The sequence below is a fragment of the Phasianus colchicus genome, chromosome 4 (assembly GCF_987193195.1).
Source record: "Phasianus colchicus chromosome 4, bPhaCol1.hap1.1, whole genome shotgun sequence".
Classification (NCBI taxonomy): Eukaryota; Metazoa; Chordata; class Aves; order Galliformes; family Phasianidae; genus Phasianus; species Phasianus colchicus.
The window spans coordinates 46,515,795-46,532,796 of record NC_143439.1 but is presented as its reverse complement, the minus strand read 5'-3'; the positions used below and the strand labels follow the sequence as shown (position 1 = coordinate 46,532,796).

The 17,002-nt window shown below is 42.5% G+C and overlaps 1 protein-coding gene across 8 annotated transcripts in view; it reads right to left on the bottom strand.

The window, feature by feature from the left end:
- Positions 1 to 15,846, bottom strand: part of CLOCK (clock circadian regulator) — a 52,849-nt gene extending 37,003 nt beyond the window's left edge. For 3 of the 8 annotated variants that reach the window (XM_031588602.2, XM_031588605.2, XM_031588604.2), the window contains exons 1-3: positions 15,719 to 15,846; positions 6,721 to 6,822; positions 3,520 to 3,606 (exon numbers count right to left, since the gene is read on the bottom strand). The gene's annotated coding sequence lies outside the window, so the exon portion shown is untranslated. Of the gene's footprint in view, positions 1 to 3,519; positions 3,607 to 6,720; positions 6,823 to 14,208; positions 14,923 to 15,718 lie in introns of those variants that run through there. The other 5 variants (XM_090139424.1, XM_090139425.1, XM_031588603.2 and 2 more) reach the window with 5 other exon arrangements.
- Between the last annotated feature and the right edge of the window lie 1,156 nt (positions 15,847 to 17,002).

Sequence of the window (17,002 nt, the reverse complement as noted above, 5' to 3'; positions counted from 1 at the left end):
GTAATTCAGCACTTGCAGCAGAACTAGTCTCAGCCATTTTCCATTCTGCAGGCACTTTCAAAAATATTTTAAAAATCGTAATACTTACTGAAAGTCATAGAATATAACACAACAGTAGAATTTTTAACCCCAGTGTTTTGAAACTCTGCTGCTCAAATAAGAGTTTTCAAAACGGTATGTGGAAAAAAAGTAATTTTTCAAATTAAACTCCTTTTTTATTTTCAGAAATTCAGATTCTATCCTGATACTTCTCTATACACTTTTAAGAGCTTCGTATGAGTGCTCCAAGTTATTTACATCAGAACCATTACTCTTTTGCACTGTCTGTATTATTCAACATGAAATGATATCAGCTGTTTGGTACCACACACACTACATCAGCATGATTCTTTAAGCACTTTTTAGGCTTCCATCAGCTTTATTTCTTTTGCAACTTCTCCAGCTTTTATTTTACAGAACAATAAGAGATGCTACTTCTATTTACCTAAACCCAATTCAGCGTGCTTACTTCTTGCCCCCTCAGAGCCTTCTCTGCTCTCTCAAGTTCTCAACAACTCCCAAATTAGCATCACCGTGATTTACTCACAAACACTTACAACCTTCCCTTCCAGGTCATTCCTAAGGATACTAAAATTAGCAATGCTTAAAAGACTGCCATCTCAAATAGCAAGAAGGATCTAGTTAAAAATCAAGTTGCGCTACATGTGTCCTACAGTTAATAGCTGAAATCATAGCAAATGAGGTAGAGCATTTCATTTAGGATCTTTTCTCACTTTATTAACAGAATCTAATTCAGACTGAGTATTTAAGTCCTGAGAAGTAACATGAAGAAAGTATTTATAAAAGCATTAGAGATTCCTCGTATCTTGCTAGGTTCCTATTTAACTCTGGAGTAGGATACCAGTAGTTATCAGCATTCATAAAAAACACTGGAACTAATATAAATCAGATGTTGAGGCCACATGCTAAAAGGCTAATGAATACAGCCATATTTTACTTAGGCATACGTTAAGGCTTGAAACAGTTTAGTTATGCCTAATGCATGAACTAATTTACAAACAGAGTGAGAATGAAATACAGAAGAGAGCAATATTCCAAAGACAAGGTTACTTAAAATAATGAGGGCTCATCATAACTTGCTGGTTTACAATTTTCAAGTTTTGACTCTCAACATTTGCCTTCATTTTAAAGGCTTGTTCTTGCCTCAATAAGGCCTCCTCTCGAGTCTGCTGGATGAAGCACCAGAGTATTAAATTCTGATTTTGACTTAATGTCTTGGGGTTTTTTTTGCTAGCTGAAGTCTCTGAAACATGTATGTAAAGATTTCTTTTAGAAAGGGTTATAGAGTTTGAACAGAGAGATGCTTTAGGCCTGGGAGAACAAAATATGACATCTAACATTTTCATGCTAGTTATAATATGCAATAATGTTGTGAATATAACCAATTTTAATTACTCTGCAAATAACTTGGTTTGAAAAAAAAAAAAAACAACAAAAACCCACACCACATTTTATACAAAAAAAAAAAACACACCCCAAAAATAACAACCTGAAGTTTTCCAAAATGGTGCTGATATCTGTAGTGCTACAACTTTAGATTTGTTTAACGATCACATTAAAGAACTGATGGCTCTCAATGGCAATCTGGCAATAATTCTGGGGAAAAAATTGCATCAAGAGCTGAAACATGGAAAAATCTGATAAACAGGAAATATAACTGAGTTTATTCCTAATCACTGGTTTAGGCAGGCAGGATATCACCCTAGCATCAAGTGTTCACAAGTTCCTGGGACTTGGGAGAATTAAAGCTATATAGGCACAGATGGGGAGAACTCTGACAACTGTTAGTTCAAGATGAAGTGATTTAACACTGCAACCAAATATTACTTAAATTTTCAAAGCATTAACAACTGCCATCTTTAACCTCAAACTGAGAAATGCACAAAAAAAAAATCAGTATTGATTCTTGACATCAATGCATAGAAAAACAACAGAAACTGCAAACATTTGTGAAGACCACCTTTTTTTTTTTTTGTCTTGCTCAGACTCAATGGCTGCAACAGAACTCTGGGCCTTTTTGTTTTATTTTTAAATCAACACCAATTAAAAATTCAAGGAAAAATCTGGAGTAGGAAGTACACTAATTTCAGTATTGTACATAAAATTATTTAAAAAATCATATGACTCCTATTTTTCACAATTTAAGAACGTAAATAGGGAAGACAGATTAAAGAACAATCAATTACAAAAGACAGCTGTGATATGTCATTTGATTTACTGTCATTTGCAGTTTTTCTTCCCTATTTCCTTGACAGTTTGTATAAAAAGAAGCTGCAAAGAAAACCTCAGCTTCTCACTAATAATCAAAGCTAACAACTTTGTCCATGTCACCACCAGCAAGTAAACTGGAGCAGTAGAATAGGATCAGTAGACCAAAGCAGCTCGCACAGACACTGCTCAAGCAGGTTTATTTTGGGTTAGATTTCATTTAGTCTCCAGAAGCAAACATTACCATCACACAGGCCACTCAAAGTTCCCCACGGATTTAATAATTTATTCAGGCCTGTATGTTCCCCATAGAAGAGCACCTCACACCTGCAGCAGGACTTAAAAGTTTGTTTTCTCAGAAAGAAATGTAATTCAATCACAGTGAACCAGTAGGTACTAAGAGGAATTAGTTGAGATATTCTGTCCAAAACCATATTAGTGACACAAATCAAAATGGTAGTGCATATACTTCAATTGTATTCTTCCTATCCAGAAAATAGGTATCATCTCACAAAACAGAACAGGCTTTTGCTCTTAAGTGCTCACAGTGTTAAAAGCAAAACTAAACAGAAAACAGTATGTGCCAACCTATTGGCTATTTCTTTCAGATTTTGTATCTCAGTAATTTATTTCCTCTTATTACCTGTGCTACTAAATACAGCAAGTGAAAACTGAAGGTGTTGGCATCTCTGAACTTTCAGACGAAGCTTGCAGTATTTTTCTCACTTTGCAATTCACACAGCTGAGACTAAACAGGTCTATAAGCGCTACTACCAAAATTCAACTTGCTCCTAACAAACTAAATTTAAAAGAGCTGAAGATGAACTTGTGCTTCTGTCATTCAAACTCATCTCAACATCGAGCAGTAAATGACTATGGGAATTTAGAAAGAAAACAGATTAATGATATAGCAATATTTGTTTATGCCTGACCTCAATCATCCCAGAGAGCAGCCACAGGAACGCTGTGGCAGATATGCCAATGGAAACGAATCAAGAAACTTATGTTACAAAAGAACTGCATTACAAATATATTTGTACACAAGCAAAGGGAAAATCCAGGAATACACTGCATAACATTTACCTTTCTTTTTCTGAGCTATTTCATTTGCTTATCTAATAATTTAATCTTCTAGATTTTAAATTAAATGCCAGATTGTATCTTAGCACTGTAAGTTATAAACAGGATTTGGTCTCGCATGATTAACTCACCCAGTTGCTTAGAATGATTAAAACATTCACAGAGACTCACCTAATTTCACCAACATTCAATATATAGCATCCAAATAACTTTCCAGAGGTTTCTGCAAATGAAGGAATGGGCTTCACACTGCATTTGCTGAAATTGAGATGAAAAGAAAACGATTTTCAAACAATGCCTAAAAAAAATTATCTGTAAGGAAAAAAAAACTAAATACATACAAACTTTCTCGTAAGTTGAAATTTTAAGAGATGAGATATTATGTGTATTTTAGATTTATTCTGTGTGGGCCTGGGCTTCAAAGCAAAAAAAAAATGACAGACTAATAAGGTAATAATCATTTTCATTAACTATAATAAAAATTCTGTTGAATGATTGTAAGCATCATTAGGCATCTGTGAAATACGAATGCTACATTCTTAATCTATAAAAATGGAAGCAGTAAGAAGTCATCTCATTTATTCCTATATGGAACACAAATTCCATCTTCCTGTAATTCATCAACACCAGAAACCTTTGAGTCTGGTTCAACACAAAAAGTCCAAAATGTTGGAAAACAGTTCAGTACCAACCTGTGATAAGCAAAAGGTGGGAGGGGAAGCATTAAGACAGTCCTCAATGCTACACAGTCTGTTTTCAGCAAAACAAAGTGGAACTACAGCCTCCTGCCTGTCTTGCAAATCTGTATTACTCTGTTTCACAATTAGAATAATCTGACAAAGCACGGCTCCTCTCCCTCCTTACTGCCTGCCCAGGGCATAGCTTTGCTTTGGTCAGCAACTTCACTTCTTTATTTAATTTCAGTCAACTCCTCTGATCCAAAGGTAAAACCTGGGATAAACTCTGAGCTTGCTCAGAAGCAATCTCTTTCTCTTTAAATCTTCTGGGTATCAAGAAACAATTTGCAGATCATTACCTCTCTAGAACCTACTAAATAAATTGAGATTTTTCTTCACTGTGATAGATAGAGCAGCCCAAAAATTATGAAAAAGAGAAACTACCTGCCCTGCAATGTTACATTTCCCATCTCCTATGGATGGGCTCCGATTGCACCACCATTCCTTCTTATGCTATGGAAGTACAGCAAGTAAGAACAAACCTAAATGACAGTGGTTTGACTTTTCTCCTGAGTAAAGGGGTTTTTCCACAAGTGGTGACACAGGCACATTTCCAGAAAAGCAGAGGCTGAACTGCACGCATTTACATATGCACACACGTCAAGGAGAATTAACAACTTTCAAATCTCTGTTCTCTTCCTATTTCTGCAAATCAGCATTGAAAATATTTTCATCTCTACTTAGCCATTTGCTCATATGGAAAACATTAGGACAACATTTATGAATATTCTGGTTTTTATTTCGTAAAGTAAATATATAAAAATGCATTTGTAACTAACATTTATAGAGTAAATACAAAATGTTCTGTTGCTTAAGGACAGTTTTGAACTGAAGATTTTCAGCACTTTTTAAAAAAAAAGAAAGCCTATGAGAAAGTAACATTTTCATTCGGCCTTTCGTTTCTGTAAATGCAAAGGAAAACAGCCCATGGAGAGAAAAGTGGTAAATAAAGCTGAAGCATGCCTGGAAAATACAAGTTCTTGATAAAACAAAACAAATCTTCATGGTCTGAAAAGGTTATTTTGAAAAAGCAATATCTATGATATTTACACCATGTATAAGAAATCAGGATGCTCAAAAAATCCTCTGCTGTAAATTTATAACCTTATGCAGCACACATTATTGCAAACAGTCCATTTTATTATGAATCTTTCTGAACACAAGAGCAGCAATAAATAATCATAACAAAGAAAATTTGAACCAAAAAAGCTAAATAATTATGTAAATATCCTACTGAAGGCGCATTGCACAAATAAGAATGAACATAATATTGGGGGTGTGCTAAGGAAAAGCACTGAGAGCACAGAGGAAAGTCTCCTTACTCAGTGCTTGTGCCTGACATTACAAAGGAGCAGAGCAGCTGAGGTCTGTTTACCTATTCACAACCCAGCTAGAGAATGCTCACTTGCTCTGTCTGGTTATAAATAAAAGGACTTACCCTCACCTGATTTGGACAGATGAAAAACAGATGTAGGCAAATCAATGAGCTGGTAGAAACGGTATTTTTCAGAAATCTATCATGCTGCCTCATGTAAGAGCGTGGGATGGCACAAAGCAAATAGCCCAATACTGCAATATAACTGTTCTAGTTTTCTCCTAAAATTTTACTTGTCTCCTAAGCACTTGAGTGCTTGCTCTAACATACGCAGGTCTTATATCTTCCCATTTCTAAGATGCAGCTCGAATCATGAAAACAGTACTGCCCTCCCCTTCCATCTCCTCAGAAACAAGCTGATTTTTGGTAAGGCTTGAACTGAAGCAACTTTTGGCGAAGTTTGAATAATAGAAAGAATTTCTGCTCATTAAATCCTGTAAAATTACAAAAAAAAAGAGGTCTTCGAATAGAAAGCCTAGAGCATCATTAACTATAAGCACACCAACCATCTCCAATGCATGATAAAATATCAGGAATACATAAAGGGTTTCTGTCAGCTGCTCACAAAAGGCTCCTCAAACTACCTGCCCAGTCTCATGTACTCCTCTTTGCGTGACCATGGATATACAATCAATACATGCAGTAAACAGACTGCATGACAAGACATGAACGAATCCTGCAAAGATGGAAATCTGCTCCTCCTGGCCCGTCTTCAGCTGGATAGCACAGAGTATCAAATCAAGGCAGTGGGGAGATGCAACCATTTCAGGAAGATGATGACAAGTGAACAGAGGGACTGCTAATTGGAACCTATTAAGATGCATTTGTTTGCTTTGTATGTAGTTGTACGTTAATGGAGTATCACTACCACTTTTAACAAGAGCATCTGTGAAAGAAGACCCCAACAAGCTGTGAGCATAGCAATGCATACGCTCATTCGCTGCAACACATCCCTGGGAGAGACACTAATTCAGGCTCCTAAAACAGCAAGGCCACATTAGCATATGTCATTGCTAAGGACGGTGCCATCATGGGTTGCTTCTTTTCCTTCTGGTTTCTCAGGCACAACTGTTTTATTCTATGCTCCTGTCTACAGGATGGAAGCTTATTAAAAGCATATTTGAAGTCTGTTCCGGCACCCACACAACATTAATTTCAATCTCAAATTGAAGGGGAATGTCTACCTTGCCTGAGGTTGAAAAAAAGATGCTTCTGTTTAAAGCAGTACTGTTTTAGCAGCAATAAAATCTACATACTTACTTAAATTACCTAGAAATCCATTATGCCTTGAAGAGTGGGTGGATAGCTTTAGTAGTCCAAATGTGATGTCATCTGAGCAGAAGTCTTTTTTGGCACAGTGTTCTGAAAAAACAAAACAAAACAAAAAACAGCTCTATGAAAATGAATCTAGTTGAAACAACTTGTGGATAAGCACTTGATTGCTGCCCCATTTCCTCTGCTACTATTACGGTCACTTTAGTTCTAGCCATAAAGTGTTCACAACTTCACACTCCAACTCTTTACTCCACAAAACTGGAATACACGTGAGGAAGTAGAACTTCAGATGTACACCCCTCCCTTTACTCAGCTCTGAAGTCTGAACTTCCTCCAGCCTGAAATCCCAGCCTGCAGCCTAACACAAAGGCCTAAGGGTAGCACAACAGTTACAGTTCTAACAGTGCCTACTAAATGTTACAATTGCTTTGCAGCAAGTTACGCCGTTCTTCCATAGCATCAGTAACTCACCAGCCACCTTTCTAGGAAAGAAGTACACCGATACAATCTTAACTTTGTATTATGGTTCAGACAGTAGGTGTTATCCACATCAGAACTCCTAGGGAACACAGCATACCACAGCACAAGAAAGAACAAAAGCCATCTTCCCCTCACTAAGGACAAACAAACTTCAGTGAGTTCTGCTGAGTAGAAGCTAACCATATCCCAAATATTTACGTAAGCAAACACTACTTACTTCACAAAAACAACTCCGTTTCCTACAAGTATCAGTGCAGTACTCCTACAAATAGGGAAGAATTTTATATATATGGAACTGCTGACAATTCTGCAGGGAAAACCACTGCTAGTTATCACTGCTGATACCTTGCAGTGATACCTTGCATATGAGGCAAAGTATATCTGTTAAGGCATCCACACATCTACTTCCACCATACGCAAGGAAAACAAATTTCTTTTGACGGAAGATACCTAAAAAAAGAACTTCAAAATCCCTATTCCTCCCCATCTTGTCCCCAGATACATACAACACAGCTGGAAGATGTCACAATAGAGACAAAGAATGCCAGAAAGTGAAGAAGGCTATTTCAAAAATATATTTCATTAGATAAGTCTAATGCGAGAAGAAAGGCAGATTATCATATTTATCTACTTTTCCTTACAGGAGAACATTCTAATATTAGAAATCAATCTATATATTTTTTTTTAAATAGGCTTGGAAAAGCGTCTAGGTGACATTTTAAAAACATTCTATACAAATGTATGAGATTACTTCACATTCCTGTATCAGCAAAGCAAACAAGATTCAAACAACGTAAACCAACCATACGTTTAATTTTCCATTTAAAGGTTGTACCAGTTTAAGATCACTTGGAAAAGCAATTTCAGATAACGTAGCAAAAAACATTTCAGATCCTTTTTGACTTATATTAAGCAATAGTGCCCAAATCACCTCTGATGCCAGGTGCTTCTACAATCCCACCTCAGTGGTGCTGAAACTTATAAAGAACTCCACCAGCTCATACAAAACCTGAGTAGAATGGGAGACAGCGGCAGGAGAACACGCATGCCTGAGTTTTCAGGCCCACTGCTGTTCCACCACTCCTTTTAAAAGCAACTGAAATCGACAGCTAAATGTCAGGGTGGGGCAGGGGGTAAGGGAAAGTCTTAGCACTAGGATGTGTGTCCCAGCTTTCCTGCCAAACCGATCAAACCAGCACATTCCCCAACCCTTTTCCTGTCTCCTTCCTTTTTTTTTCTTTTCATAAAAGCCATAATTTAGAAGTTTCTTCTATGTTTTTCCTGTCTCCGTTTCCTACCACATCCCCATTCCTCTTCATCTTGATTCTGCCTACTCTTCTGATGTTATGTTTTCCAAATCCTGCTCAGTAATATATTTTCCCTCTATTCCTTCAAATCTTTATACTATTTGGATTTGCTTTATGCTGTCTTCTGCCTCTATATTCTCACCCTCTTCTGTGCTGGTTCCTTACGCTGTTCTTAGAAATTACAACTTGTTTAAGTTCCTTGCTATGACTTGCATTCATTTGAATCCTCGTCCCCTTTTCTGAGCTCATTCTCCTCATTTTCTATATCACTGACATTTAGATCACAAGCTCTTTGAGGCTGGAACTGGGTCTTTATCTGGGAAACATCATGCAAACCTTTAGCGCAGCACAAAATGTTTAACACTGCTAGGCTGGCAAAAACAATATACAATCTGAAAAAAAAACTCAAAACAACAAAAACATTTTCACCTGAAAATTTGCATTTAGTACAGCTAGATAAGGAAATGTATTTTAAGCAAGGTTACTGAGATGATAACAAGCTACCATTGAAAGTAGCACGCAAGTTCCAAACTCTACTTTCACCCTCAGCCACACACTTGCTAACAGCAGCTTGATTACATATAATGAATGTTGCTGCTGTGGATGGCAAGAAAAGCTTTATTAAATCATACTACCTCATTAAAATTGACAGTGAGGAAAGTGTGTGAATAGGGGGAGAACGTGCATTCCTACTCTGACAGTTCTTGGAAGCCATGATTCATGCTGCTACTTGCTTTTCTACGCACAGACAGAGGAAAAGCTGGTTTCCTTCAGAATACTTGTTACTATGAAAACTCCTTTAAAATAAGCACAAGTCAAAGCCACATAACTATTTTACATCTATTACTCTGTAACTAACATATTGTAACAATTGAAGCTTCTGCATCCTACAAAATTTGTAAACATTACATCTGTCACAGAGCTTTGAAAAGAATATCTGGCATTACTGATCAGAGAATTGTCCAGGAATTAAAAATAAGCAAACTAATTCCGATCAGAACAGTAATTCCTCAGTTAATGATCAAAATACCCATTAACAGACAATAGGGCACAGTTCCTATAGTTCTACCTTTCGTCAGCACTCCCCTGCCCTGCAGTAACAGGCATCCTACACCCAATCACCTCCTGCACAGCAGAGACCTGCACGTGCTAAAAAGCAAATCGGTGCCAGACTTGCAGCGCGGTCTCTCTCTCAAGAAAGGGCACTGACAGGTTTCCCTCCACCCAGTTTGTTTATCTTCCCCAAAACTGTAGGAATGTGAGAGTCTGAGATCTCCGTCCTTCCTGCAAACATGGCTGCAACTGGTCTGTGACTTCAAAAGCTATTGGCAAATATGTAAGGAAAGAATGGGATAAACAGCATCAATCACTTTCCGTAGGAAATTGGGCTTAAAAGAAAAACAAAAAGCCACCTCCCTTGTTGCTTGTTTCCTGAGCCAAGCAGATTTTGGTGAAACGTTTCCTGATTTCTCACATCTTCAGATCTATGTTTCAAATATTAAAACAAACCCCTCGTGGACAAGGGGCTGGAAAAGTCCCTCCACACACCACCATTTTTCCCCCTAACACAGCCTGAAGCTTTTGGATGACCAAGGAAAACTAAGCCTAAGCCTCTGGCATTTCTCTGACAAGTTCCATGGGAAGAACTCCCAGTCTCCCACCTGCTCACATCAGCATGAGCTTACCCCCTCAGAATTCACAACCACCTTCCTGCGAGCAGCCACCAAGCTGCTGGAACATTATTATTCCAGAACAGCTTTGCCAGAGTGCGTGTGAGTAACATCCACTACTCGAAAGACCAACACCAGTCTCTGACACTGCATTAAACATGCAGTGAAACAGCCACCAAAAACATCACATACTCTTAAATGCCAGCAACTAATATTTACTACACCAATAAAAGCTTTTATCATCCTGGATGTACTTCACAAAGTGTAAAAATGGTAACTTATGTTTTATTTACTACCGCAGCAGCAGCAGCGGAATTCTTGGAATTGGAAATATGAAGTTAGTTATATTAATGCAATTCATTTTAAAGCGTTCTTTCTTCCTTATTATCTCATCTCATCTTACTATCTCATACTCAAATATTCTCCAAAATAATCACTTAATATGTAAAATTGTGTGCTGCTTCTCAGATTTTTGTTAATGCATATTAAGAAATGCACACATTACCATTCCTCTTTCTTCCAAGGGCCACTTGTTACAGGGCTGTTCCTAATATGTTCACAAACTCTTCCTGATGGTACTCATAAGGCAGTGCTGGAACTTGGGAATAACTGTCAGGTCAGCAGTTAATGGGATGCTTATGGGATCAGCCACCTGAGATATTCTCACATACTTAGGGAGCTGCATGCTAAGAACTTTTAGGTTTTACCTACAATGTTAGTATTACATTGTAGACAATACTGTACCCCACTATTAAGCATCTAAAAGTTAGATGCTGTGTTGAATGATAAGCCCACTCTCGGGCATTCCTCTTCTAGGTATCCCATAGCTCCACCACTACCACAAGATGTTAGTAATTCAGTTCTAACATCCAACCTGAACTCCCCCCCGGCACAAATTAAAGCTGTTACCTCTCATTCTGTCACTGTTACCTGACAGAAGAGGCTGACCCCCACCTCACTACAACCTCCTTTCAAGTAGTTGTAGAAAAAATAAGAACCAAAGCCAAGCTGCATTGCTCAGCAATACTTCTAAAAAAGTTGGTAGATACAAAGACATTAAAAGGTAACTAGTAAACATAAAACTAAGCCTTCAACATCTCCTGTTTCTGAAGGACTAGAACACTGGTAAGGTTAGTATTCACAATCCTGATGTATATAGCTAAGCTTTTCTCATCAAGACACACCAGAGAGAGGGAAAATAAGCGTTCTCATTTTTGTCCAGCAGCACAGTTACAACACAGTGAGCCAGAACAGAGAAATCACAGCCACTCTCCAGAGGGGTCCAGACCACAGCCTCTCTGCAGGTTCCATGCTGTGCTGGAAGCTGAATCAACTCCTGACCTCTCCTTCCAGCATCAGTCCTCAGAGCAAGTAAGAAAAACTGAGAAGTAAAAGGCTTGCTGAACAGCATGCAGACTCTCTGGGTCCCAACATGACAGAGAAGAGTTCTGGTTTCCATTCCCGAATGACATTTGAAGTTTTATATGGAAGAAAAGACTGAAGAGCTCTTGGAAGAGGCCACAACACAGTTGCCTATCTCCTTCATCTCCAGCTCCAAGAAAACAAGCACCATAGTGTTTTTCTTTTGCCCAGTTAAACTTTAATCACCTTGTAAGCAGTGAAAAGTGGATTTTTAGTGTTTGGGTTTTTCGTTGTTGCTGGGAGCATCTGAGGTTTGGTTTTTTTTGGAAAGAGACATCAAAAAAACCAACCCTCCACCTCATCCCTCCTTTGTGCTTCTGAACCAAAGGGAGAGTCACCAGGTTGGCCCGAGTCCAATCCCATAGGTGTGACTCAGGTGCAGTTTGAACATGCCTTCGGACAAGTGAATGCCTAATTTACAGATTGCCTAATTTATGAATACTAAACAGGCAGAGGTGCCAAGATGCTCCGTTTTGACAAGAGCACGGAGGATCTGAGTGAGAACAAAGCTTCAAGGTGCCTGGAAACCTTTTACAGAGACCTGTAAAAACACAGCCAACATATGGCTAAAAGTTCATGCTGGACTAGATATTCAGAACCCATCTAAATCAGTTTTGACTCCTCTCTATTCCTTTTGGGTCTGGCCAGATACCAAAAAAACATGCATCAAAACCTCCTCAGAAACACCTGCAAATATCTTTTTACATCTACAGAACCTCACAATGTTTACATTTCAGTATTTATTTTTAAATTCTCTTAAGATGGATCTTTCTCCAAGAACTGTTTCATTCTGCTTTAACATAAGGATATTACTCCAACGCCATTTGTCCTGTGGTAGCAGGCTGTCATAACCAGTCAAATGGTTTTAGCTCTAGAACTGAAGCTTTCTCACATACTTAGAGATTATTAAACACTGTTACAAGGACAAAGCATTTGTCACCACTCTTAAGCCTCGCTTGGATACATCTTTATTGGGAAGACGGGGAATGCCCACAGTATCTCCTAAGCTTCATAAGATTCTACTGAAATAGCAGTCCTGAATCTTACACAGTGTACCTACTTCTAATGGATCTATACTGAATAAAATATTAATATTGCTACAGCTGATTTTATGATATAGTCAGCACTGTTCCTCAGAACACCACTGCAGAGTAAGAAACCTAATTCAGTGATTTTAACGACAAAATCTAACAGCTGGAAAGAGTCCAAAGCAGGCAAACAGTAAGGTGACAAAAGACTCCATGAACAAAATCATGTTGCTTCCACTGAGTATTAAACGCATGGGAACTGCAAAGCACAGTAAAGAAACTTTAAATATATGATTACATACTCTGAAAGCAGCTATATTTAAGAATTTATATTATACATTAAGACTACGGTAAGAGAACATTAAGGCCATAAAATTAAACACTCAGGCATGAGGTATGCCAAAATTAAAGTGGCCTTTGCATTACAAAGGCATTTTGTGGCAGCTGTAGGGTTGAGAATTCAATCCTTCAGGGCAGCAGGCAGCTGCATTAACCATGAGTGTTCTTCCTCTCTTCCTTGCGTTTCAATCTTTAACTCCTGCAACAAATGAACTGGGGAATACCTAACAGTTTCAAACTACCACTGAAGCCCATTATCTGAACTAATAGAGCATCCAGCTGCAATTTTGAGCTGCTTTCCCCAGGTGAACCACACAGAAGAGAATGAGAGAGCCTCCCAGTGAGAATGGCTGTGCTCCCTTGTGCCAGCATTACACCAAGGCACTGGAATCTTTCACTTCAGGCTCTGCCACACGACCAAAGGTGCACTTCTTACACCTCCTTCTATTCTGAAGCACAACTGAATTCAGAATAACAACGCTGCTAGCAATTTCTCAGCACTAACAGAAAATAAGAGGCAGCCAAATATTCGTACCTGTATTCATCAACTGCTAAGCGAGGCCGAAGCTGTGCAGCTCTGGACACAGTGCCCCTCTCTGAAGGAGGGGTGCAGAGCTAAAAAGGGGCTCCAAACAATGAAATTACCCACTGATTTAGATTCACAACTATTTTCAACACAAGTCTACTGCCTGTAGTAATAAATCAAGAACTCTACCCTGATACAACCACTTTGTATAAGGAACCCAGAGGGTGATGTTTCTATTGCTAATTTATTAATATTCCAGCCAGAGTCTGACCAGGGCCAAAAAACAGCAAAAGCTCAAAGCTTTTGAAAGCAGTGATTCCCTCAACCAGGCCAATCTAAGAAGATTTATGACTTCAGTGAAATTCTATGCTAACAAGATAATTAACCAACACTACAAATTAAAGTAATTACCGCTCCATTTTTATATTGTTGAGCATAAAAACAGTAAAATTAGTTACAGGAAGGAGTTTATGAGCTCTTTTAAGCATTTAAAAAAATACTCATTGCTTTACTCATATCCTTTATTTTACCTATGTAAGTTAAACTCTTTGAGGTAAGAATATGATGCAGAAGAATTAAAAAACAAGGTATGCCTGAATAACATCTTAAAGTATCAAGCATCAAACCTGGGAGGCTTTCAGGTTTGTTTTTTAACCATGTGGACTGTTTCTTAAAGAGATAACTCTTCACAAAACTCTCACCTCTTCACAGCACCAGCACTCACATTCAACCAAAAACTCCAACCCAAACATTCAGTATTTTATCTATCTGAAAGCAACGTCTTCAGCGCTTTCAACCTTGAGGACCTTGAATGGATACATACATGAAAATCAGTAGCAAGATCTGCAAAGCATGCACTCTATCGAGTAGAATTTCCCTGCTAAAACAATCAAATGCTGCCCGATTTCAAACCCACAGATATCCATAGATAAAACCAGTTTTACTCCTGTGTGATATGATGGAAGTGCGACCCAGCTGCTCACACAGCCCTGCCAGGACTGCCCCGGTCATGGTGTATTTCTCAAGCACTTCCCTCACTAGCACATTTGCCCTAACAATCCTCTTGCCTTCTGGCACACCTGTCACCCAGAGCAATGAGCGAGGTTAAATATAACCACATCAAAAAAAAAAAAAAGTAGTTAATTTTAACCGGGATCGCTGCCGGCCTTCTGCAGGATGCAGCTCCACGCGGCGCGGTGCTGGTGGGGCTGAGGGCAGTGGGACACGAGGGCCGGCAATTCCGGTCTGCAGCGCTGCTTGTCAAACCGCGCCACGGGAACACACCTGCTGTCAGCATTTAGGAGGTCGGTATCTGTGCTCGGCCACTACGCTACTTAGCACCTCTGTGCGTCCCAGCACGGCTGAGCCTCGCTTTCCTTCTGTCTCTCCGCAGGTCAACGTCCAGCGCTCACAGGAGAGCCCAGCCCTTACGAAGATGTCAGTGTAAATACCCCCGGGGAGTTTACAAGCCTCGCTCCTCATGCAAACGCATTCCGAGTTTATGCCCCGGGCCCAAGGTACGAGCCATTTGAAACCGAAACCAACCGGAACCCCGCGGCGGCCGTAAGCGGGCTCGCGTGGAAAGCAGGGCGGCCGGGCTGCGCGCCGACCCGCGGCACTTTCACTGCGCCCAGAGCCAGGGGAGCGCGGAACGGCGCTCAGCCTCGGCGCGCGCGGCAGCGCTCGGGTGCGCACTTGCGGCCACCGCCGTCGAGTTTCTCCGGGGAACGTCCGAAAGCACCGAAGGCTCGAGAGCCGCCTTCCCGCGAGGACCGCGGCCGCCCCACCTGCCGCAGGGCCGCCGCCCGCCGCCCCGCAGCGCCCCGGGCCCGGACGCGGCCTGCAACCGCCCGCCGCGCTGCCGGGAGCGGCCGGGCCGGGCGGCGGGCCAGGCGGGCAGCGCTCCAAACGTGCCCGGGAGTTGTGACAGGAGCAAAGTGGGTCACCGGGCCTAGCGGGCGCCCCGCGAGCGCCCCCCGGCCCCGCCGCCGCCCGCGCCCCGCTCAAGGGCGGCCGCCGCCCTCCCCGCGCCCCGCCGCCGCCCCGGCGTCGGGGGACCCGGCGGCGCCGTCAAACTTCGGCGGCCGCCCCGCGCCGTCCCCCGGCTCGCCCCCTCCTCGGGAGCCGAGCCCGTCGGAGCCGCCCGCCCCGCAGTCGCGCCTCCCTCCGCGCCCCGCTCCCGGCGCGGCCGCCGCCGCCCGCCCGCCCGACCTCTCCCGGCGAGCGCCGCTCTCCGCGCGCAGCCCCTCGCCCGCCGCCGGCACGCAGCCTTCTCCGGCGGCAGCAGCGCCGGCAGCCGGGCCCGCCAATCCCCGCCACCGCGCCTGCGCCGCCGAGCCCACCGCCGGCAGCCGCGGCGCCTCGCGCCACCGCGCGTGCGTCACGGCGCACTGCAAGCCGCGGCACGGCGGCCCTTCGCTCCGGAGCGCCACGTCCGCGCGTGCGCGGAGGGGCGGCGGGCGAAGAGGCGAACTCTCGAGCTAGCAGGTCGCCCTTCCGCGCGTGCGCAAGATCGAGGAGCAGAGCGCGGGGTGCGGTGGAGGGGGGCCGCGCAGGCGCCGTGGGTGCCGCGCCTTCGTGACCTGGGTTCACCTCGCCTCGCCTCACCCCGCTCCGCCCGAGGAGGAAATGGCGGCGGGCGCTGTCTCGGCGGGGAGCGGGGATCCCGGCCCCGCAGCGCCACCCCTGCGGCTCGGAGCGCCAGGCCGGCGGCAGCCCGTGCGGGGGTGAGAGAGCCGGGGGGCGGCGTCCCGCCCGCGGAAAGGGCGCGCTGAGCGCTGCTGCCGCCGCGCGTCGGGGGGACCCGCGCCGTCCCGCTCCGCGGTTCTGCCGTCGGTGTGGGTGAGCGGGCGGAGCTCGCGGGTCGGCCTTCGGCGTCTCCACGTCCCGTTTAGCGCCGGTTTGCGAGGCGGTGTCATCCGTCAGGCGTCGGAAGCGGCCCTGGCAGCATTGGAAACCCCGACGCCTATGGAAATCCTCCGTCTTGCGTCTTCAGAAAATATGTTTTATCAGCGCAGGAACGTGCGGCTGCGATTGGAGCAGCAGGACTGTCTGATAATAAAAGTCAGCTTTCTCTTGTGTGCCTGCGTGTGCTAAGTCTGAAGTCATGGACTTTGCAGAACGTGCTGCGGAATACAGTTCAGCGAATAGCCACAAACACGGCCATCGTTAATCAGGTGCCTGCAGTGAGGGAAGGGACTTGATTTGGCTCCCAAATCCCAGAGATACTCATTTCTGGACTACTTTTCAGGTAGATTGGTCTCCCTGGTTGAGCTGCCTTGTGGCTGTACGCAGGCAGTGTGGGGGCAGGAAGCCTTCTAGCAGTAATGCTGCCCAAAAGCTATCCACGAGCTTGTGGGGTTTTTCTGTTTGTGAAATTGTGAACAGCACGAGTAAGAATACTTGGAATATTTACAGATTCAAAATACTCCTAGCTTTTGGTTGTGGAAAATCGATATGAATAAAGTGATCATATCGTTACTTAGGTAAAGTGCT